This window comes from Chelonia mydas, chromosome 9 (genome assembly GCF_015237465.2).
Source record: "Chelonia mydas isolate rCheMyd1 chromosome 9, rCheMyd1.pri.v2, whole genome shotgun sequence".
In the NCBI taxonomy this organism is placed as follows: domain Eukaryota; kingdom Metazoa; phylum Chordata; order Testudines; family Cheloniidae; genus Chelonia; species Chelonia mydas.
Genome location: NC_057855.1, coordinates 70,608,638 through 70,631,042, shown reverse-complemented (window position 1 = coordinate 70,631,042; position 22,405 = coordinate 70,608,638).

Here is a 22,405-nt window from a genome sequence, read left to right as displayed (position 1 = left end):
ACATATATTCTCTGAATGGTGATACTGGCAAATAATTGAAAATTTCATTTCTAATTCAGAGCAGATATTTCATTTCTAATACAGAGCAGATATGAATCAATGTCCTAAAGGATAAAGCACAATATGGGGTACTAGTTGGTGTCTGCTACAAACCACCAAATCACACTAGAACTCAGATGACCAGCTACTTATGCACCTGTTTATAATGTATAGGGAAAAAAGCTGTGTAATCATGGGGAACTTCAATTTGAGTGGGATATGCTGGTGCTCTCAGGCTGCCAGTAGTAAAACTTCTTTGCAATTTCTAAATGTTATAGATGATAATTTCCTACCTCAAAAAGTATTGCAGTAAGCAGGTTGAATTCTTTATTAGATCTCATTGTGACAGATAAATAGGAACTGATTACAGAACTAAAACTGAATGTAGATTAGATATAGACGATTATGACCTGATCATATTTATAATGTGGAAACAGAATAAAGTCCAGACTAGTAAATTGAAAACAATTATGAGCCAAATCAGTTAAGAAGAATAATTTAACCAGAAAAATGTAAATGATAATTGGGAATTGTTTACAAGCATCCTATTTGATACCCAAAAAAGCCACAATCAAGGCTGAAGGCCATATTGGTTAAAAAAAAAAAAAAGACCTGGTTTAGAGAGGAAGTGAAGGCAGCTAAAAATATAACAAATGGAAGAAAGGAGAAGTTGATAGGAATGAATATAAACCAGAAGCTAGGAACTGTAGAAAACAGATAACAGAAGCAAAGGGACACAAAGATAAATCTATGGCTTGCAGAGTTAAGGATAGTAAGGAATATTTTAAAAAGTATTTTAGTAACAAAAAGTATCCTAACAATGGTATTGGTCCATTGCGAGATGGAAATGGGAAAAATATTGATAATAATTCAGAAAAGGCAGACTTGTTCAATAAATATTTCTGTCCTGTATTTGGAGAAAAAACAGATGATGTAGTCATATCATATGATAACAATCTCCATTCCACTAATATTCCAGGAGGATGTTAAACAGCAGCGACAGCAGTTGGAGACTTTTAAATCCGCAAGTCCAGAAAACTTGCAGCCAAGAGTTTCAAAGAAGAACTTGCTGGACCATTAACACTGGTTTTCAATAACTCTTGGAACAATGGGGACGTTCCAGAAGAATGGAAGAAATGTTGTGCCAGTATTTAAACGTGGTGAACAGGGTGACCCGTATAATAATAGGCCTGTCAGTCTGAAACTGATCCAGGACAAGGTAATGCAATGGTTGATACAAGACTAGATTAATAAAGAATTAAGAGGAGGGCAATATAATTAATGCCAATGAACACAGTTTTACAGGATCTATTTTCCATAAAACTAACTAACTTGATATCTTTTTTTATTAGATTACAAGTTTGATTGATAATAGGTAATAGTGCTGATGTAATATGCTAAGACTTCTGTAAGGCATTTGATCAAGTACCACACAATTTATGGATTAAAAACCACACCCTAGAATGATATAAAATTAACATGTCACACATTAAATGGATTAAAATCTGACTAACAGGACTCAAAATGTAATCGTAAATGGGGAAACATCAAATGAGCAGTGGGGTCCAACAGGGAACTGTTCTTGGCCCTGTGCTCTAACCTTTTTATCAATGACTTGAATAAAACAAAATTATCACTGATCAAATTTACAGATAGCACAAAAATTGGTGAGTGGCAAATAAAGCAGAAGAGAGGTCACTGATACTGAATGATCTGGATTGCTTAGTAAACTGGGTGCAAGCAAACAATATGCACTTTAATATGGCTAACCGTATATGCCTAGGGAAAAAAAAAGACTGTAGGCATACTTACAGGATAGAGGACTCTATCCTGGAAAGTAGCAACTCTGAAAAAGATTGGGGGTTGTGGTGGATAATTACCTGAACATGAGCTCCAAGTGAAGTGCTGTGGCCAAAAGGGCGAATGAAATTACCAAACAGCACAATTTTGAGTAGTAACATAAAGGTTATTTTACCACTATATTTGGCACTGGTGTGACTGCTGCTGGAATACTGTTCCAGTTCTGGTGCCCACAAGTCAAGAAGGATGTTGATAAATTGGAGAGGTTTCAGAGAAGAGCCACAAGAACAATTAAAGGATTAGAAAACATGCCTTACAGTGATAGGCTTAAGGAGGTCAATTTATTTAACTTAACAACGAGAAGGTTAAGGAGTGACTTGAGGGGGGGTACAAATACTTAACAATGGTCTCTTCAACCTAGTCAAAAAAAGGTATAACATCATCCAATGGCTGTAAGCAGAAGCTAAACTGGAAATAAGGCATTCATTTTTTAACAGTGAGGATAGTTAACCACCAGAACAATTTACCAAGGATTGTGGTGAATTCTCCATCACCATTAATTTTAAAATCAAGATTAGATGTTTTTCTAAACAATCTGCTATAGGAATTCTTTTGGAGAAGTTCTATGTCCTGTGTAAAACAGGAGGTCAGACTAGATGATCAAACCGTTGCTTCTGGACTTGAAATCGATGAATCTGTGTCATCCCCTAGCACTGGTGCCAGAAGGGGGTGGGGTGGGGGGGTGGGGAGGTCAAGGGGCCACGGCCCTCTCATTTTTGAAAGTGGATGGGCCTGTCCTTTCCACTGCTTGCCACAGGGAAGAGCGGCCTGGGAAGCCCAGGCAGTTGTGGGGATCCATGGACCCTCCATGTGCCCGCGTGAGGGGCCTGAGAGCAACCTCTAGTCCATGTCCCCGACCCCCGGAACCCTGTCCAGGGAAGATGGAGGGTCCGCGGCTCCCCATAGCTGCCCAGAAAGCTCTTATCATGGCCCAACTGTTGCTCTTCAGCCCCCGAGGCCTTGCCACCAGAGCAGACCAGAAGCTGGGTCTGGGTAAGAGCGATGCAGGCAGCTGTGGGGAGCCGCAGACCCTCCACCTTCCCTTGGCGGGACACCCAGGGACTGGGGACATGGGCCGGGGGCTGCTCTAGGATACCCCCACCCCTGGCAGGTGGAGGGGCCCAGGCTCATCAGGCCAGCTGCGGCTTGGCCAGCTGGGCAGTGCCTCAGGGGGAAGAGGAGGGGCAGGGGCAAGGCCATAGAGGAAGCAGGGCCTCACGGGCCCCCTGCTTTTAGGAAGAATCCATCATCCTTATTCCCTAGTTTACATTGGGTTGTTGCTGCTTTGTCTCTGGGAAAGATCCAACTGGCCATTCTTCAGCAGTAAATATGAAAAGGCTTGCACAAATCAAAGTATCTTGAACTTCTACCTGAAGGTGGAAAGACAAGAAATCAGGTTGTGCTTGAATAATAGGGACTTCCATAGTAGAGGGCCTGTCACTGAGAATTTCTGGCCCCAGTGTTCCAGTATTCCTTTGAGTGGGACTTGATTAAACAAAAATCCTGTTAATCACAGCTGGAATACAAAAGCTGAACCTGAGCCTCCTAGATATTTTGTCAACAAGGTGCTGTCTCTCTACATGTGATTTAGCTGAAATCTTATTTATATAGCTTTTCATCTGTGACTGGTATGATTTGTATTATACTCTAATTTAATTAAGTCATAAAAGTGTAAGAGGAGTTCATGTAAATTTTAAATGATCCAAGGTCTCTTCAAAATGGAAAAGGCACAGTTCCTATCCTGAGAAAATTATCATGTTAATACAAACAGAAAGATCAGGTGGAAGAAGAAGAAGAACATTTAAATAACAAAGACAATATGGTGATTGGCCATGTATTGTAAAGCTAAGATTCTGTTACAAACAAACACCACTTTTGATTAAGTTATTCCCAATTATTCCTCAAATTTTTCAGTATAAATCAATAACAGATGTCTCAGCAGAAGTGGATCTCAAGAGGGAATTTTTTCAGAGCAACATGAATGAAAGAACATAACTGTATAGAAGTTACATGTGCCAAACAAGAAAGTTAATTGCACTATTGAGTGACATGTCCCTCCTTGAAGTGAAAGGCAGGTCAAATTTTAGGTTTTCAGCTGAGGCCTACCTCAGTTTGGCTGGCATATCAGAGCTGATAAGACAGCTTGTGCCATGCCTTATTCACTTGTCATGAAACGCTGCAACCAGTGTTGGCTGAAGGTCATGAGCCCCCTTGCAAATGTCCAAACAGGAATCCTCGCATCATCTGACCTTCATGAAACCTACAGAGAATTGGGTTTCTCTAACACCAAGGAATCTATAGGTTCATAAGCCTGATGAGGTCACAATCTGTATATATCAGTCAAGCACAAAGTATTGTGTGTGTGTGTGTGTGCATATAAACTTGAGTGCAACAGTCATTGATATGATATGTATTGTTGTATATTGTATGTGTGTTTGTGTAATATATATATTGGTTAGTCCCAGGATATTAGAGAGACGAGGGGGGTGAGGTAATATCTTTTATTACACCAACTTCTGTTGGTGAGAGACACAAGCTTTTGAGCTTATATAGCTCTTATTCAAGTCTGCAAAATGTACATAGAGTGTCACAGCTAAATACTAGGTGGATCAGATTGTTTAGCATAAGTAGTTAACACATGTTTCAAGGGACCATTCACGGTGAAGCCCCATTAACACCCCTTCAGTCATGTCCAGGAAGGAAATGCTGCGTAAGGAGGTGTGTAGCGGGTTATACATTGTTGAATCCAGTATATCCAGTATTAATAGGATATGGATAATAAATGCAAATTTCCTGTTCCTACACAGCTTGACTAAGCAGTTTGGGCTTCATGTTTACAAATAGGTATTCATTTTTCACACAAAGCTAATTTTACTTAGTTGCTGTTCTGGCATATGAAAAGAAGTGGCTGAGAAACCATCCAGGACAGGACAGTCTAAATAGACTGGAGAACAGCCAAAATAGAAGACCACTAGGGTTGTCCAGTTTTGGATTGGAAAGTCTGGTTAAAAAAAAAGACCAGTTACATGCAGTAACCAGCCTGGAGGTAACCCACTGGAGGTGGGGTGGGAAGAGCAGCAGCTGTGGCTGGAGCCTGGAGGAGCTGCTCTCTGCTCACAGAGAGAAGTGGGTGGCTGGATCCTGACCAGTTCCAGCCTCTCTAGCAGAGAGGCAGATATGGGCTTGGAGAATCCAATCTTCTCCTCTTCTGCCCCACTGTGCCCCAATTGCCCCTGCCCCTTGCTCCAGGAACTGACCCCAACCCCTCCACACTACCATGCCCTGACTGAGCAGGCAGGCAGGCTCCGTGTCAGTTCCTCCCAGTCTGGCTCTGTAGGCAGCAGGTGAGTCCCAAGACAAGAGGGAGTGAGCAATGGAAGGAGGAGGGGAGAGGAGGGAGCAGGGGGTGGGGTCTGGGGGAAGAGGAGGGGCCAGGGTGGGGCCTTGAGAGAATGGGAGGGGCAGAATGTCTGGTTTTCAGCAGCTAGGAAGTTGGAAACCCTACCATGATCATTCTGTAGCCCATAGCTACCAAAGGCAGGAACTAACAATTTCCACAAACCAGCAGGAAAATGTCCAACTTCCACTGTGGTGCATTGTATAAATTTCATTGTATTTGAGAACCTTAAAAATATGAAATACACACAGAGTAGGAATAAATTAATTCTACTATTGACAGTCATTAATGAGCCTGTCCTTGCTAGGTAGATACCAAATGTTTGATAATCTCCCAACGTGTAAATAATGAGTACCTGACAACATTTATCTGACTTATTTATTGTAATATGAATTTTTAGAAAGCAAAACTGTCTGACAGTAAACCCATTGCAAAGTGATGAGTTTATCACTATGGAACTGAATTAGAACTACAGCAGATACAAAATCTTTTTTGTGATACCTTTGCGAGAAACAGGGCAGCTGATCTTGGATGTAGGGATATACAATAAGATAACATTAAAACGAATTAATAAAGGGGCCCTGTGGTTTAAACATAGGCTGTCACATGAAGACCAGATTTCATCCTTGGTACCCCATCTGTGGCTTCCAGAGCCAGCAATGGCTTGGAATGTTGAGAGTGCAGATCTCTCAGCTGCCAGGAACTGAGTAACCCTCACTGCTCTACAGCAACCTCAGTAGTGCAGCTACTTTTGGCTCTGAAGGGAGTTCCATCTATGTCCTTTTCTCCCTAAGGAATATGGCCATAACATAGAACACAGAGAGGGAGAGGAAAGGAAGGAAGGATTTCTGGACTGAGGGCTGCAGCTGGAATACTGTAAAGCAACAATAGTAAGTAGGGGACAGAAAGATTGGTTTGTGAGCAAAGAGTAGAAGAGTTAAATATGGTCCGCTTGGCTAAAACGTAATTTGGATTGGGTGGACAAGATAATTGTCTCCACTTTTTCCATAGCCACCCACACATAAGGTGGAAGAAAGGGTTTTTTTAATGGAGTACAAAAACCAACAACTGCTGAAGAATATCTGAAGGATAGACTTTTGTGGAGGCCCATATCTTTCTCCCTTGTGAAAGGGTTCAAATATATCTGATTACATCCACTTAGCATATTTCCATTTCCACTTTACTGTCAAAACCAGTAATTCTAGTTATATCAGCCTCCTGAACAGTCATATTAAATTATCATATTATACATATTTTTCACTTTCCATTGCCTCTTAATGGGCAAACATCAGTAAGTCAGCGAACCTGCTAACCAGAGTTCAAGTCCCCAGTGACTCACTTGCTTGCAGCTTTTAAATTTTATAGCCTATTAGTTTTAGACCAGTCCAGACAACCTTCTGTTTATGTTTAGAAAGAATTATCACATCTATCAACAAGCAAGGGCAAACAATTAAGGAAGCCAAGACAAATTAAGTAAAACCACAGGAAATTATGAGATTCAAGGATTATCTACACATATTTGGGTGTCAATGTGACTACTTCCCTATTAGAAGAGACTGCCCAGGACACTTAAAACCACTTCAATATCCCTCAATCTTCTGTTTGTTATTCCCTTGGAGGGTGCTGGTTCTAAAGTGCAGGGGAAAGAAGGTTATTTCATGTCTGTTTTTAAAAAGTACTTCAGAAGCTATTGACATGTAGAATTCAATAGTTTTCACCATCCATTAGTCTAACACATGAATTGGAATATTTTCCCACTTTTGACTGGCCAAATTCAAATAACAGAAAAGAATATCACCCCAAAATGTTATTGAATTATGCTTAAGAATACCATTTGCATCATCATTCTAATTTTAATAAAATCTTCACTCTAATTTTGTGTGTTATACTTTTAAGTTAATCGTAGTATACAATATATGACAAACCACAAAATGTTTGTCCTTTTTGATAGAAACACAATTGCAAGAAATATTACAGCCATAGTTTATCACTGATGGCCTACAGTTAATAGTTATAGTTAATAATGAATGGTAGCTGAAATGTGTAGCGATGCTACTAAATACAGTAAAGAACTCAGGGTTGAAAAGACCTTTGCTGAATTGTGGGAGCCTAAGCCATTACTTTCTGCTAATTTATTGCTCTTTTATATCTCTCTACTCTTTTTGATTGTGATGTGAAGCATTATTGCCAACTTTCAGGTTCAAAACTTTCAAAAATCATGAGTCAAGTCCTCCCCCCTCCACCCACCCCAAATGAAACTGGCATAAAAGTCAAGAAATATTAAAAAAATAAAACAAAGAATTCTTTGTCTTCTGGTTTTTGAGCCTGGAGAATTCACTTTTTAAAGATCTTTTATCCACAAGTATGAGGGCTAGATTTTTTTTTATTAAAGTCAAGAGTCTCATTAAATCACTTGACTCAGAGCTGAGGCTTTAAGGAAAACTCAAAATTATGAGAGTGCTGACTTGTCTTCACATGTGCTGAGTTGTCTTCTTAGTCTTCAGATGCAGTTATAGTGCCTTTGCTGATGTGTTTCGCTTTTTTTAAGAAGCAGAGTTATTGTTAGGATTTGTCACTCTACCTGTTTACTTCTACTGCTGGTACTCAGACATGTGAGCAGACCTGAAACTGTTACCAGCCATGTTAATTCTGTACTTACTGCTTAGAAAAGAAATGAGCAGCAGCAGAGGCAAGAACTGGAGCAATTAATTGGGAGCAGGATCTTAAAAATGGATGAAGGTGGGGTAGAGTATCATTTTCTTTTCCTTCATATTCCCTAACAATAATGAAGCTAGGCTCCAGGGTTTAGGGTTGGGGGTAAAAGAGTAGTATGTGCTAGAGACAGGGAGCCTTCACAGAGCTGATCTGCCTACAACTCCATCTATTCTATAATCCAGGGAGCTCCAGCCCCTCCAGTGACAAGTAATGAGAAAGTATATCAAAATGGCAGAGGCAGACTCTCAGGCTTTAGAAGGTTAATAGCAACTCCTTGAATTCCATCAGAAAGCTCAAAGGCAACCAGTAGGAACACCAGTGTTACATACTTCCAATGTGACGATCCACTCAGTAAACAGCTGCAATATTCTGGATGTATTTTTAGCCTCTAAATGGTCTGCAGGTAAAGGCCCAAGTAGAATATGTTATGGTAGACTAATCTTAAAGTGACAAAGTCGTTGATAAGAATATCAAGGTCTTCATTCAAAACAAGAGTAGATAGTGATGTCATTGGCATCACCTGTTTTCTTAAAAACAGAGAGGACCACTGGGTTTCAGGGTGACTGAGCTATGTCAGCAAAGGTCCCAAGTATTTCCTGATGTTATTGGTGTGAAAGAAAACAGTCTTCACACTGAGTTTGTCAGCAACAAGTCAGAGACAATTTATTCATGCAATTGCAGGGAAGACAGCAATTGGACAGAGTGTCTGTCCTTAGGCAAATCTTCAAAGTACAAACAATATAAAGCAATATTTAAACCCCTTTGTTAAATATAGCTGTGTCCTGTTTATACATTTTTCTTCCCATTATCTTAGTCAACATTGCATTGCATTCTTATTTTAAAGCAAGGTCCCTTGTAGTTTTCCCATCCGCCTCGCACAAACCCTGCTTCTACAAATCTCACATTATTAGGGTTAAGGTTGGCCTGTTTCTTGCTCTGTCTCTTAACCAAACTAAAATAACTGCACACAAATCCTCTTTTCCCTTTCACACTTCCACATTGGTTAGCCATGAAAGGGCACATATCTACTGTTTCTACTGCCTCATTTGCAAGACTGGGGACAATTTTGACGAGGAGAGCAGCGTGACTGTCCCTTCCCGCTAAGTTAGTTTAAATAAATCTTTAGCCCTTGACACTCCAGCTTTCTGTCTTCACGTTTTGCATTTGCATGACCATCACAAATTCCTTGGATTTAATATTTAATCTTGTTTTTATAAAAAGGAAATTAAATTGCATTCTGGAACACTATTTCTTGTCTTCCCAATCAGTAGGGATGGGCAATTAGAAGAATGATTCCAAATCTCCAGCCTTAATTCCTAAGCTACACTCCTCTATATTTACTTATTGTGCCAAGAGACTATAAATTACTATGTACTATAATATAATGAGATATATCTAACCATAGCTGTATCACACAAGAAAGTGTTTCCAAAAGCCATTTCCCAGCCTTATTAACATGTTCCACTTATATGATTTGCTATAAGTTAACTAAATTCTCATATAATGCAAATTATAACTACATTTTTGTTGAAAAATTATGAAAAAATATGTTTTCTTGAGCATTTTTGATAACAGACCTAAAGAACAGTTGTTTCCAGCAGAAGTCATTAATTCAGACCAAATTTAAATTTTGAAAGCTAATTAAAAAATCTGTTGATCTTCATTGCTTTGTGATAAAGAAAACACAATTTTAATGTTTGCACTAAACTAATTTTATTGACAAATGCTTGGCAACATGGAATGCCAAAACTTCAAATTTAGTGAAAAGCTCACAGTGTTTTGATGAATTCTGAAATGTATCCAAACACTTAATTTTGCAAAGCATCTGTTACAAACTAACTCCTGTAAGGCAAAGCATTTCAGTGCATGTTTTAGTTTTATAGAAAAAGTTCAGTTTAATTGTGCACATGATCTTCTGCCAAACTAAAACCTCAGGAAGATACAATCACAAATTGTATTGTCTAACTACTCTGTAAAACAGGCTTTATTATGGAAAACTGGAGTGCTTATTCATTTGGTGGTAAATTTTCAATAAGAGCTACTTTACTGTGGGGGAAAAAAAAACAACCAACTCTCTTTAAATTATTGATGCTTTTCAAACCTGATGGAATTAAATACAGTATCAAGAACTGTACTGTATTTTGCTTGTGCCCAGCACCAACAGTATAAGGTTTTTTTGTTTCTTATAAATATCATTAGGTATACCAATACGAAGAAGTCACAGTTCAAAATACATAAATTAACCACATTAATTTGACTATTGTATCACTAATCTTTCACTTTTTTCCAAATTATTTAATCAAAATATGGCATGTGCGTGCATATAAGCATTCATATTTACTTTGGGGGGAAAGGAGGAAATGTATGCTTTCCAGGGGGTAGTAGAGTATGAAGACTATCAGATTACAAAGAAAGGAAAAGTAAAACAGGAGGGTGAGATGTAATTCAGTTATAATCCTCTATGTATATCCTTTTTGATTAGTCTATAAATATACAATTACTGTGTTTATATCAAAGCATCTCAATGACTTCAGTATTTCTGCTGTTATTTTCCTGTGCGATATAGACAATTACTTTTATCCATACTATTATTATTTTGTGAATATGTTTAGCATATTACTCACAAAATGTGTTAAATCTTCCATTATAAGATATTCAGTTAATATTTTTCCCTCCTATTGATCTACACCAAAAATAATTTCCTGGGTCCAAAGATTTGAGATTTTTGTGGGGGGGCAGGAGGAGTCCCATATTTTGCATATGAAAGAGCACCTGGCTGTTTTGCATTTCACACAGATAACTAGGGTAATATTAGGAATTTTATTATATAGAGATTATATTCTATAAACTAAACAGTACTGAATTTGCACTATTTGTTCAGAATTAGAGCCAATATTTACTGTCTGCATTATCTCATTCCATTCTTTTGTTATTTCATATTTACAGTCTCCACTCCATAACTGGCGTTTGTCCTTTAAAAACAGACACAAGATCACACATTCTAGACGTAATTTTGATTTCTGAAACCCCAAGCCCTTATATAAATTATTGTAATACTGATAGTTTATTGGTTACTTTTTTCTCTGAATATATATTTTTAATAAAGTAAGCAATCTACATAAACTAAATGTGGAACATTTTTTAATATATCGTAGAATCATAGGACTGGAAGGGACACCCAGAGGTCATCTCCAGTCACCTGTACTCATGGCAGGACTAAATATTATCTAGACCATCCCTGACAGGTGTTTATCTAATCTGCTCTCAAAAGAGGCAGCACCAATGAGTGGGCGAAATATATAGGTATGCTGGTGGAAGGAGACATGGCTCTTTCACTTATGCTCTTTTGAGTTGGGGGACATGAATTTCCCAATAGAGAGGGCTTGTTATTGGAAACTGAAATGCAAGGAAGTTTATTGTTATATTTACATCACAAGATGTAAGCTATGGCAACTTTCACAACTCTAAGCCTTGCACCAATTCATGTCTTTCAAGTTCTCAAAAAAATGTACTTTGTTGAGGATAATAGAAGAAAATCTCCTGAGGATATGTAGTCTCCTTTGTGATTACTGTTCAGCAGCATATACTTGCTTAGGTCCTAAGGTGCACTGTATCATAAATCAGTATTAATATTTAGCTATCTGACACCTTCTGAAAACTGTGACTGAGTCTTAGGGGACAATGTTTGCTGTAAATGAATTATTCTGAGTTGTGCTGCTTGCTTTTCTGTTCTGGAAAGAAGCTGCTATGAATAAGCCCCAGTGGCGTGCTGTTTGATTGGACTTACAATATTTCCATCTCTTTTCTTTACACATATTATCTTTGTAAACTGTCAAAAGATATGTGGGGAAAAAAAAGATGCCTTCAATGCCAGGCTTTTTAAAAGAAGGATATAAATAAAGTTGTTAAACAAAAAAACAAACAAAATCTTTCACTTCTGCATTTTCCCTTGCATAGTATCATTGCTTATATGGCAGCATCTTACTTAGGCCATCCCAAAATTACAACCAAGCACATCACATATCTCTTAGAAAGAATTAGCAAAAGGTGGAACTGACTAACTAAACTAGTTTCCCAATGAGTATTTTCATATTTTCACATATATCCCAATGCACTACCACCTGTGATGGATGGAGTTAGTATTGTAGATAGATAGATACTTATAGTTTAGTGGATTTACTTTGAGCTTCCTCACTAAAATAAATCCTTCTTTGGACCAAGGTTAGGCACAAGAACTTTCAAGGCTAAAGGAATTTATTCATTTATTTTTCCTTTATGTCAAAAGGATTTGAATAAAGTATATAATGGGAAATGTAATTGTGTGGTAAGGCTCCAATTGCAACCAGCAAAAGAAGAATGAAAGCTCTCTCAGAACTTTTTGCCTGGCCTGTTTATGTCTGGCACTGTAGCGCATGAGTTTCTCTAGGAAACGCTTCCAGGACAATGGCCAATATGACAGTGATTCTGTTAATAAAACGGTAATATTGCAGTACATGAACATTGTTCATATTGTTAAAACAAATTTGTTTTCCCAGTCAAATGTAGCATTGCCTAGTGCTGCGAGATGATCCTCACAGAGACAATGATAAATCACAAATACTCCTAAATAGGATAATACTAGCATGAAAGTGAAAAGAAATAAGCATCTACAAAACACAGAATAAAAGAGACAGCATATTTAATAAGAATTAATGTAATATAATGCCAACTGGAGACAGCAAGACAACACGTTTATTCAGTTAGCCATACAGACAAACCATGAATGCAAATATTCAGTATCAGCACTCCTGAGTAAACAGCAAATCAGAAATTATGTCAGAATAAACCAGGTAAGTCCAAACACATGAGAATGAGCCATTGATCATCTCTCATCTATGATGGAGATGTCAACTCCCAACATCTTCATGCCATCCTCACCCATTTTCTAAATTTTCAAACAAGCATCTTTGTGCATACTACTGTGGGACAAGCTCCTTGTAAACATTCACAAAATCACCTCTCTCATTGTCTACCTTGTTGGTGTAGGGAAATAAGCATTGCTCCTCCCAGTGCCAGCAACAACCTAGGAACCAGAGATGGGATTCAAGGTGATGTTTCCAGAACCGCCTTACCTCCTGGGTTAGGCTCAGGTAGGGCAGCTTTAAAAATCTGGAGGCTCCAGACCTAGTGGTCCTTCTGTTGGGGGCAGATGGTGAATCAAAATATCTCCTGACCATCTTAGCACTGTCCACTTCTTAAGATTGTTGACTACCTGTAAGTTCCACGGTGATAATGTGCCACTGTTACCTTCCCCAAGCAAACTTTCTACCACTAAGGCTCAATGCTTATGTGTATTTGAATCTTCAAAGCACTGCAAAACTGTTCACTGAAGCTACTGGTTTGTATATTTGCTTGTTCTGGCTTGCTGTTCATCCAATGTAATTGATCACCTCAGTCAAGTGACATTGTTTCTGTACCGTTACTGGATGCTCCAAATCCCACAAAGAGCTTTCAAAATGGATGTCAACCATACGTTCACAAACACTCATCCAAATATATTTTTCTGAAGCTGTCTCTTTTTGGCAAACCTTCTTGTGAATAAAATATTCCCTCATACACACATTGCAAGAAGAAAATAGAAAGATTTTGGAATACCATCAAAGCAAAATGGGTGTGTTTTTATTCAAATCAACATGTATGAATACTTTCTGCCAATTTTCTCAGCACTGGTATTGAGGAGGCTAACTGAACACAATATTCTGAATGCAGGACACATGGAGAGTGGGTGATTCTAATTATAAAGAATTCCACTTTTTAAAAAAATGTCTTCAAGCACCATATACTGTCTATTAAACAATAAATCAGAAGTAATTAAAGAAAAATATTCTAACTCCTGCAGTTTGAGTTCCAACTAGTACTGAACTGACAATTGATTATTATGAAGTTGTTGCATCTCAGTCCTACTGTCGTGGAGGTCTCTTTTGTATCAACAAAGCCAGCACCTGCCTGCTGACTGAGGAGCGGTACTGGCAGTCATGGAACATAAGTAATCCTGTAAATCCTCACCTTCATTTTTTCTCTGTAGTTGCTGCTAATGAAAATGGTAATTAAAAGATGTAAGATGTTTCTATGGAGATCTTAGGTAAAAGAAAGAATTTAAATAATCAGCTGTTCAGGAAAGTTCAGTTTGGCTGCATTTGTGAGTCATTGTGCATTTTAGCAAAAAAAAAAAAAAAAAAAAAAAAATCAGGAACCAGTTTAAATGTATACTTATAACTAAAAAGAGCTTCAGGTTCCGTGTCATGTTCTGAGCACTGAACTGGGAAGCTGGGAATTTCTGAACTCTAATCCTAGAGCTGAAACATGAATATCTCAGTAGCCTTCAGAAGAATAATACTAGATCTGTGCAACAAATATAAAGTAATACCGGTGATCATTAATTAAAACAAAAATAAATTCACCTTGAATTCTTTCATGGCCTCTTTTATCCACTTGTCAGAAATGTTTGTGTACGCAAAACTTTGGAAGGCAAAATGTACAAAATGTTAATGTATGTACTCAGGTGAACATTCATTCTGGAAGTGTTCTAGCTGACATCTTGGAGGCTCTTCTAAGTTTTCAGAGTCATCCAGTCAGGAATTGAAAAGTGCACTTAAAGATTATCTTGCCTTTCCCCCCCACCCCCAATATAGGCAACACAATTGCTTTTTTGGCTATTTTCTGGTGATTAGTGAATGACTAGCCTGTTTTCTGTGCAGGCAACCTTTAAAAAATAACAGATGCCCCTTGCACCTTTCAGTGGAATCAGACCAGGGCTGCTATGCCAGCCAGTTATTTACAACAGAAAGATTTCATATTCTTGCTGTTGGAACAACCTTGTAAAATGGCATCTCTGAAAGGATACATGTTTACCTGTGAACAAAACTATAGAATTGTCCTCTGATCTGGTTTAAAAAACCAAACCAAACCAAACCAAACCAACAACAACAACAACAACAAAAACCTTTCTGCCTGTGAAACAAACAGCATAGTAGTGGCTGGCAAATTACTTCCTTATGTGGCAGGGAATTCCCAACAGCAATAAATATTGCTATTTTCCTTTAATCAGTCCAATAATGTGTACCACTCAGGCTGTGCAACTGTCACTGCATTTCTCTGATATATTAGATAATCCTAGTGCTGAGAAGAATGCAGGCCATACTTATAGAATGGGGGACGCTATCCTGAGACGAAGTGATGCTGAAAAAGACTTGGGGTTCATGGTGGATAATTAGCTGAGCATGAGCTCCCAGTGCAACAGTGTGGCCAAAAGGGCTAATGCAATCCTTGGATGTATAAACCATGGATATCAGGTAGGTGTAGAGCAGTTATTTCACCTCTGTATTTGGCGCTGGTGCAACCACTGCTAGAATACTGTGTCTAGTTCTGGTGTCTACAGTACAAAGAGGATATTGATAAATTGGAGAGGGTTCAAAGAAGAGCCACAAGAATGGTTAAAGGATTGCAAATCATGCCTTATAGTGATAGACTAAAAGAGATCAATATATTTAGTTTAACAAGCAGAATTTAAGGGATGACTTGCTCACAGTTTGAAAGTACCTACATAGGGGAAAAATGATAATGGGCTCTTTAGTCTAGATGACAAAGGCATAACAAGATCCAGTGGCTGGAAGCTGAAACTAGACAAATTCAGTACACAGTTTGAACATTAAGGGTAATTAACCACTGGAACGACTTATCAAGGGTTCTCCATCACTGAAAACGTTAACATCAAGACTGGATTTTTTTCCTAAAAGATATGCTCTAGTTCAAACAGGAATTAATTCAGGGAAGGCTTATGGTCTGTGGTATGCAGGAGGTCAACTAGATGATCACAATGGTACCTTATGGCTTTATAATCTATGAACCTGTGATGAGAACTCAGAGTGGTATCCTCAGATAAAACTGCTATTGCTCCAAAATGGGTAATTTCGTCAAGGACTTACAGCCAGCATGGTCCATCGTACATGGATATAAATAAAATGATAGTTTCTGTGGCACACAGCGGAGAGTCATTCACTAAGAAATTTATATAACTCTCTCAAAACGTATGTTTTTCAGATAAACTGAGGCCCAGACTGCTTGGTAGCAGCAAGTCCTACCTAAATAGATTGGATCCCACAATTAATTAATTAATTTTACAAGCATACTCTGACTGCCTTCAATTCGTGGTGCAACTACTCAGATCTGTGCTGACCATTTAACAGCAAACGTAAATTTTGCAGGTGCAACTTCTGTCTGCAAAAGGAAAGCCTCCCTTCTGAAGATTTACCCATAAACATATATTTAAATCAAAATGAGAACAATGACTACATATTAGAAATAAAAATCATTATTTCTATAAAATCTCATACTTGTATTATCAATGATTTTAAATATTTTTTTCAAGATAACAGATTTTGTACAATAGACAACTTTTTCTGAAGGAAGGGTATTTGTTAGCAGTTATTGAAATGTTGCCATCAGAAAGCATAGTTTGTTCCCATTCATAATTCAGAGATGGCAGAAGCTGACCGTTCAACATATATTGGAACTACAATGCCCTGCAGCTCCTGCTGCAATGAATTATTGATATCCACTACTGGCATTGACGCATCCCTGTGAGTGCATTCCCTCTACACGTTGGTATTTTAAATGGAAAACTCTTGATTGTGGGCTTCCTTTTTCTGGGAGTTCCGTAAACAGATGGATATTTGGAAAAGATGAACATCCTGTATCATGCTTTGAACTTATGGTGTTCAGAGAAGGCCTGTATGCTACACCATTTATATATCAGCCTAGTTCTCAGTGCGTAGGCATTAGTGACTTTTCACATGAACAGTTTCCAGAGCTACCACCCCCCTTGGGAGCAATATCAAAGTTCTAATTGGCTGATCCCAGGACTCATGTAGGCAGGTTTAAAATCTGAAGGCTCCATATCTGTGCTTGTACTGAATGTTAAGAGATACTCACAATTACTTTCAGACACATGATGTTTGGAGAATATGATAACTCACACACTTATATTTTTGGTTTACTAACCTGATAATATGAAATGTTCAGGCTAAGGAATTTGCTGGGTCTCTGCTTTCTGTCAATCAGGGACAGACCAAAGCGTCAAAGAAGATAACATGCCTGAGCCATAATACCTGTAAGCGTGTTTACACAGATTCTGGGATGAAACTTCATAACCTCTATTATGTGTTAACATTCTAGACTATTTTATTTTACACTATGTTTTGAAAGAGTTATTCTGATTGTTGCACTGGATATTTAATAAGAATCTTTCACTCCACTTTGTAAATGCAATAAAATGGTAGATTGTAAAACTAAAAACCACTTGGTCTAAATACAAATAAACTTATGAAGTTGTCTTTTCAAAGACCAGGCATATCCATCTTGTATAAGATTCCAGTTTTGTACAGAGATAATCCTATCTCAAGAAAGCAACCTCAGTAAGACATTTATGTTTTAGCAAGTATCGTGATTGTGTAAAAAAAATGTAATGACATACTCTATTCAGAATACTTCACAGAAGAGTGATATATAAGAGATGTTGTTGTTGTCAGAGCTATAAACAAAGCAGTAAAAGAGAGCATTCTTCCCCACTCCTTTTTACAAGGAGAAAAACATTGGCTTCATTACAGAAGTATTATAATTCATTTCTTTTATAAGCACTCTAAAGTCTTCATTCTGTTAACTTTAAAGAAAGCATTTAGTGTTGGTTCTGGTTACTTCTAACCTCATGTTTCCTCTTTCATGTGGAAACCTTTGTTTATTCCTTAAATGCTAACAATGGTCTACGTTCCTTTTGTGATATTTATTTGCAAATATTTTACATCTGAATGCAGTAACTTTTTGAAACCACTGTAATGTGAATAGCAATATGCTTTTTGTACAACTATAGCTACGGCATTTGTTGTTATAACTAGTTACTAATATAAAAAGCCATTTGAGAACAAAATTATTTATGTTAATTGGGGACTTGGTTAAGTTAACCAACTACTTAAGTAACTTCTTAAACTCAAAGAAAAAATACCCTCTCCAAAGACTTTTGAGTGGCAATGCCTTCTTTGATGACTGAAGAATTGGTTTAAGAATTACTGAAGTTTAAATGCTGAAGCAGAATTCCAACTCTCATTAAACCCTGTTGGAGCTAAAGGAATATCTCAGAAAAATGACTGAATAATGATAAAAAAGTTAAAACTTCAAACTTTAAAAATTATCTGAAAATTCCCATCACAAGAACAACGTCCGTTAGAGAGCTGATGAACATTCATTAGGATTGCATATTCATGAGATGAAAATGCAAACAAGACCAACTCACAATGGTGTTGAGCCAATGAAAGGGTGACAGAGTAGCTGATATTTGATTCTAACTAAACCCCTAAAGGAGGAGAGGGAAGAGTATAAAAACTCTTTGAATTGAGCAAGTAGCAACACACTGCTCATCTCTCTCAACTTTAATAGCAGCATTAAATACAGCATACTTCTCTCAATTCTACCTGTGCCAGCTGACATCTCTACAAGCAAGATGAAGCAAACAACTAATAAGAACAATGATCTCACTTTAAGCAGCGAGGCCTTTTGTCTGGCTTGTCAGAAAAGGTGTTTTCCCCATTAGGGGCTAGAGAGCCTGAGATTTACCTGCAACATGGGGACAGCTCCACACTAGGTCAGTATGGTGACAGCCCCTCCAGGTAAATGATTATGGAATTACCTGCACTGTTCAATTTTATCTGCCAGATACTCCTAGACATTTAGGAATACAGTTGCGGCCTCAGAGGCATGTGCAAGGGGAGGCAAGCAGGGCCATGCCCCACCCTCAATAATCATCATGGGGCACAGAACTTCTCCAGCCCTGAGGCCATGGAGGGAGGGAAGATCGGGCTGGGGCTGGGGGGTGGGGCAAAGGGGGCGGCAAGCTCCTTCTGGGCCAGGGGAGCAGAAGGGGGCAGCGCACTCCTTCCATGGTCAGGGGAGGAAGGGGGGGCAAGCTCTTCCTGGGGCCTGAGGGAGGAAGGGGGGGCAGCGAGCTTCTGTGCCCCCTGCAAGTGGGGTCAAATTTAAATTCCTGCACACACTCTGTGCAGCCTAATTCAACCATATCTAGTAACTCCTGTCCTTCTTCCAGCATATCCAGACAAAAAAAAATGACAATCCAACATCAAGAAAAGTTTAAGGGGGACAGAAAGCTTTAATTTTGATTGCTCCTTCATCTTTGTTCCTACACTCTTTTAAATTGAATTTAGATCTTCTTAAAAAGGCCCAATTCTCATTTACACAACAGACATTTTATACCTCTCTCATAATATAATTTAATTCTACTTTAATTTCACCCTACTAGAGCAACATAGAAGGGCCCAAATATAAGTGAGAATCATGTCCACAATGAATGTGCCTACTTCACTGTTTTGAGCCTTGTGCACTCATTTACACCCGTATAAAGAGGATGTAATTAATGGCCATTCTGGTTTGATACCACTTTACATCCACTGTGTACTGGTGTTCATAACTACACAAAATGCAAGAAAATGGGAAATCAAGCCCTATGTCTTTAGCATGGCATTTAATCTGAATGACCCACATTTGGTCCTGAGTCCAGTCACAATAGACACAATTTATTCCAAAGATTAAAAAGCATATTCACAATCAGAATAGAATGATAAATTTTTAATGTTACTTTATGTTTCAGCTGTCATGTTGCCTCCCACACTTGGAATAATTTAAATGTCTTTGAGGCAAGTTTCCTTTCCCCCCCCATCTCCACCACCCACCCTCTGCCTTCTGTAGGTTCCCTCTTCATTGAAACCCTAGTGACTACATTCATGCTTCAGGTGTAAAGCAGGTTTATAGGGTGAATGGCAGTAAACATGCAAGCTTTAAAGGGCTCCTACAACTGATTTTGAACCCCCTGGAACACAGCTGTTATATTTTGTCTAGAAAAATTAAGCTAATGCCAGGTTAACAACACTGCCACTTATTTAGTAGAATAACTTGAATTCCAATAAACTGTTTAGAAAATGCTCTTATTTACTCTTATTTACTCTTGGCTGTTATGGAATTCAAAATATAACTTCAAAGGCCATTACAGTGCAGTGTATATTCACAGCATTGCTATACGTTTGGTGGAATCTAAATATTTTTTAAAAATGAAGGAAAGAAGATAAAATATACTTTAAGAACAGATACAGAAACTTCCATTCTTAAAGCAGACCCACCAAAATATGAAACACAGATATAAAGAGAGGGATCAGTAAATATTAAGGTCCCATGACTGAGGGGAGATATTTTAAAACTATCTGAGTAGATCTCAGATCAAACTTGCCATCCTTGTACCATTATCAGCTAAAAAAAAACCAACAACAACAATCCTCTTGCTTCAGAAGGCCAGTCATCTCTTGAACTGAATTTTATATATTTTGGTCTCAGTATAGGTATCCAGTTTTCCAAGAGTACAATATTCTACTGATTTTATGTATTTATTTCTGTAAACAAGCTCTCCTTCATAGTTAAAATTATCTTTGATTTACAGGGACTTGCAAGAGAACAAGGATAATACCCAGGGTAGTTACCACATGACATAACTTTCTAACCTCTGTACTTATTGTAGAAAATAAGAAAAAAAGATCTAAGGCCAGGGCTGGTGGGAGTCCAGATAGCCATGTAGTTGGTTAAAATAGATAAAAGGTTTAACACAGATAATATTTACTACTCAGTGACCCAGCAGAGATTTCCATAGTCTGCATTTTTCACATGAAAATAATTTTTATTTTAAAATGATCATTTACATGGCAACATTAATTTAGATTGTAGATAATCACACTGCAGTCTTTTCTCAATCCTTATTGATACGTTTTTGCCTGTAGTAGGAGTTTCACTTGGATAAGAAATATTGGCTTCAGGATCAGTCCCACTGGAATTATGTTAAAATGTATATTGAAGAGTTCTGCTGCCCCGTGAACTGTGGGAGGAGACAGGAAGAGAAGCAGCAGCTCTTACCGAGGAGGTCCAGCTGTGAATCTTTCCTCTCCTCCTTTGAGATGTCACCACAGAGGTAGGGAGAACCATGTGTGGACACACCAGAGGATCACCTGAGACTCTGAGGGTTTGGATCAAAGGACTATAATCAAACAACAGCCAGACTCACTGAGACATCAGGTATGGTAGGAAGTAGCCCATGGAAGATATATAGGAGGTGGGCCAAGTGTAGGCCGGTGTACACTCTCACAATTTCAGAGCCCTGGGCCAAGACTTGAGTGGAGCAGGAGGGCCCAGGTCCCCCTGTGCACCTCACATCCCCTACGCCTTTGGATGGGCAGGACTAGGGGTTTACTGTCAAGGAAGCTGACTGACTTGAACCCCATCAAGTGCTCCCATACACACTGTGTGAAAAGAGAGATGGGGAAGCAGGTCCTGACCAATATTCCCTCTGACCAAACCAGCAACCGCATTACAGAGATACACTTAGAGAATCCTGGCAAGTGACCCACATCCCCATACTGCAGAGGAAGGCAAAACCACCAAAAAGTAACTGCAAACCTGACTTGGGGGAAAATTCCTTCCAAACTCCACATATGGCAGCCTGTTAGACCTTGCACTCGTGAGCAAGAACCAGTCAGCCAAGCACCCAAGACAGAAAATGCTTGGTGCCACCTCAAAGCCCTCACCCTCCTGGTTCAATGTCCTGTTTCCAGCTGTGACCATCCCAAATGCTTCAAAGGAAGACTAAAAAACAAACAAACAAAATGAATATATGGGGGGGTGTCGGCAAAGAGTGAATTCTTTTCCTGACTCCTGCAATAGCCAGTTGAAACACTGAAGCTTTTGGAAATATAACACAAATAGGGCTGCTGATCCCTGTCCCGTCACATGCAACCTTGTCATACAATCACACTCAAATTTGTCTGGACTTCTCTAAAAACTAATTAAATTATTTGCCCCACAACCTCTGTTGCAGAACTTTACTCCTCACATTGCCCCACAACTCCTCTTCCAAAACCTTCTAATTTCCATTCTGAATTTTTTCATGGCCGGTTTATATTCATTTGTTATTTCTCTACATTGTCCATTAACTTAGACATTTTGTTTAACTAAAAAAAACAAAACAAACAAAAAGACAAAATCTTATAAAAGCTGAACTACTGTTTTTGTATTGATTGAACTATACATTAGCTCCAATTGATTGTTGTTGGCATTAGCTCTTAGAAGGTGACTCAATATTATTAAGTAAAGCTTCCAAGAATTCAAATATGTTTAATATTTGACCACCATGGATACAAATATCTTCCTTTAATGCTTGACCAAGGCTCTCTGTATCATTTTAAATACCAGCAAGGTGATCACAGTACAGCTTTCAGTACCATATGGCCCCTAATGCATGGGATAAGCATTTTT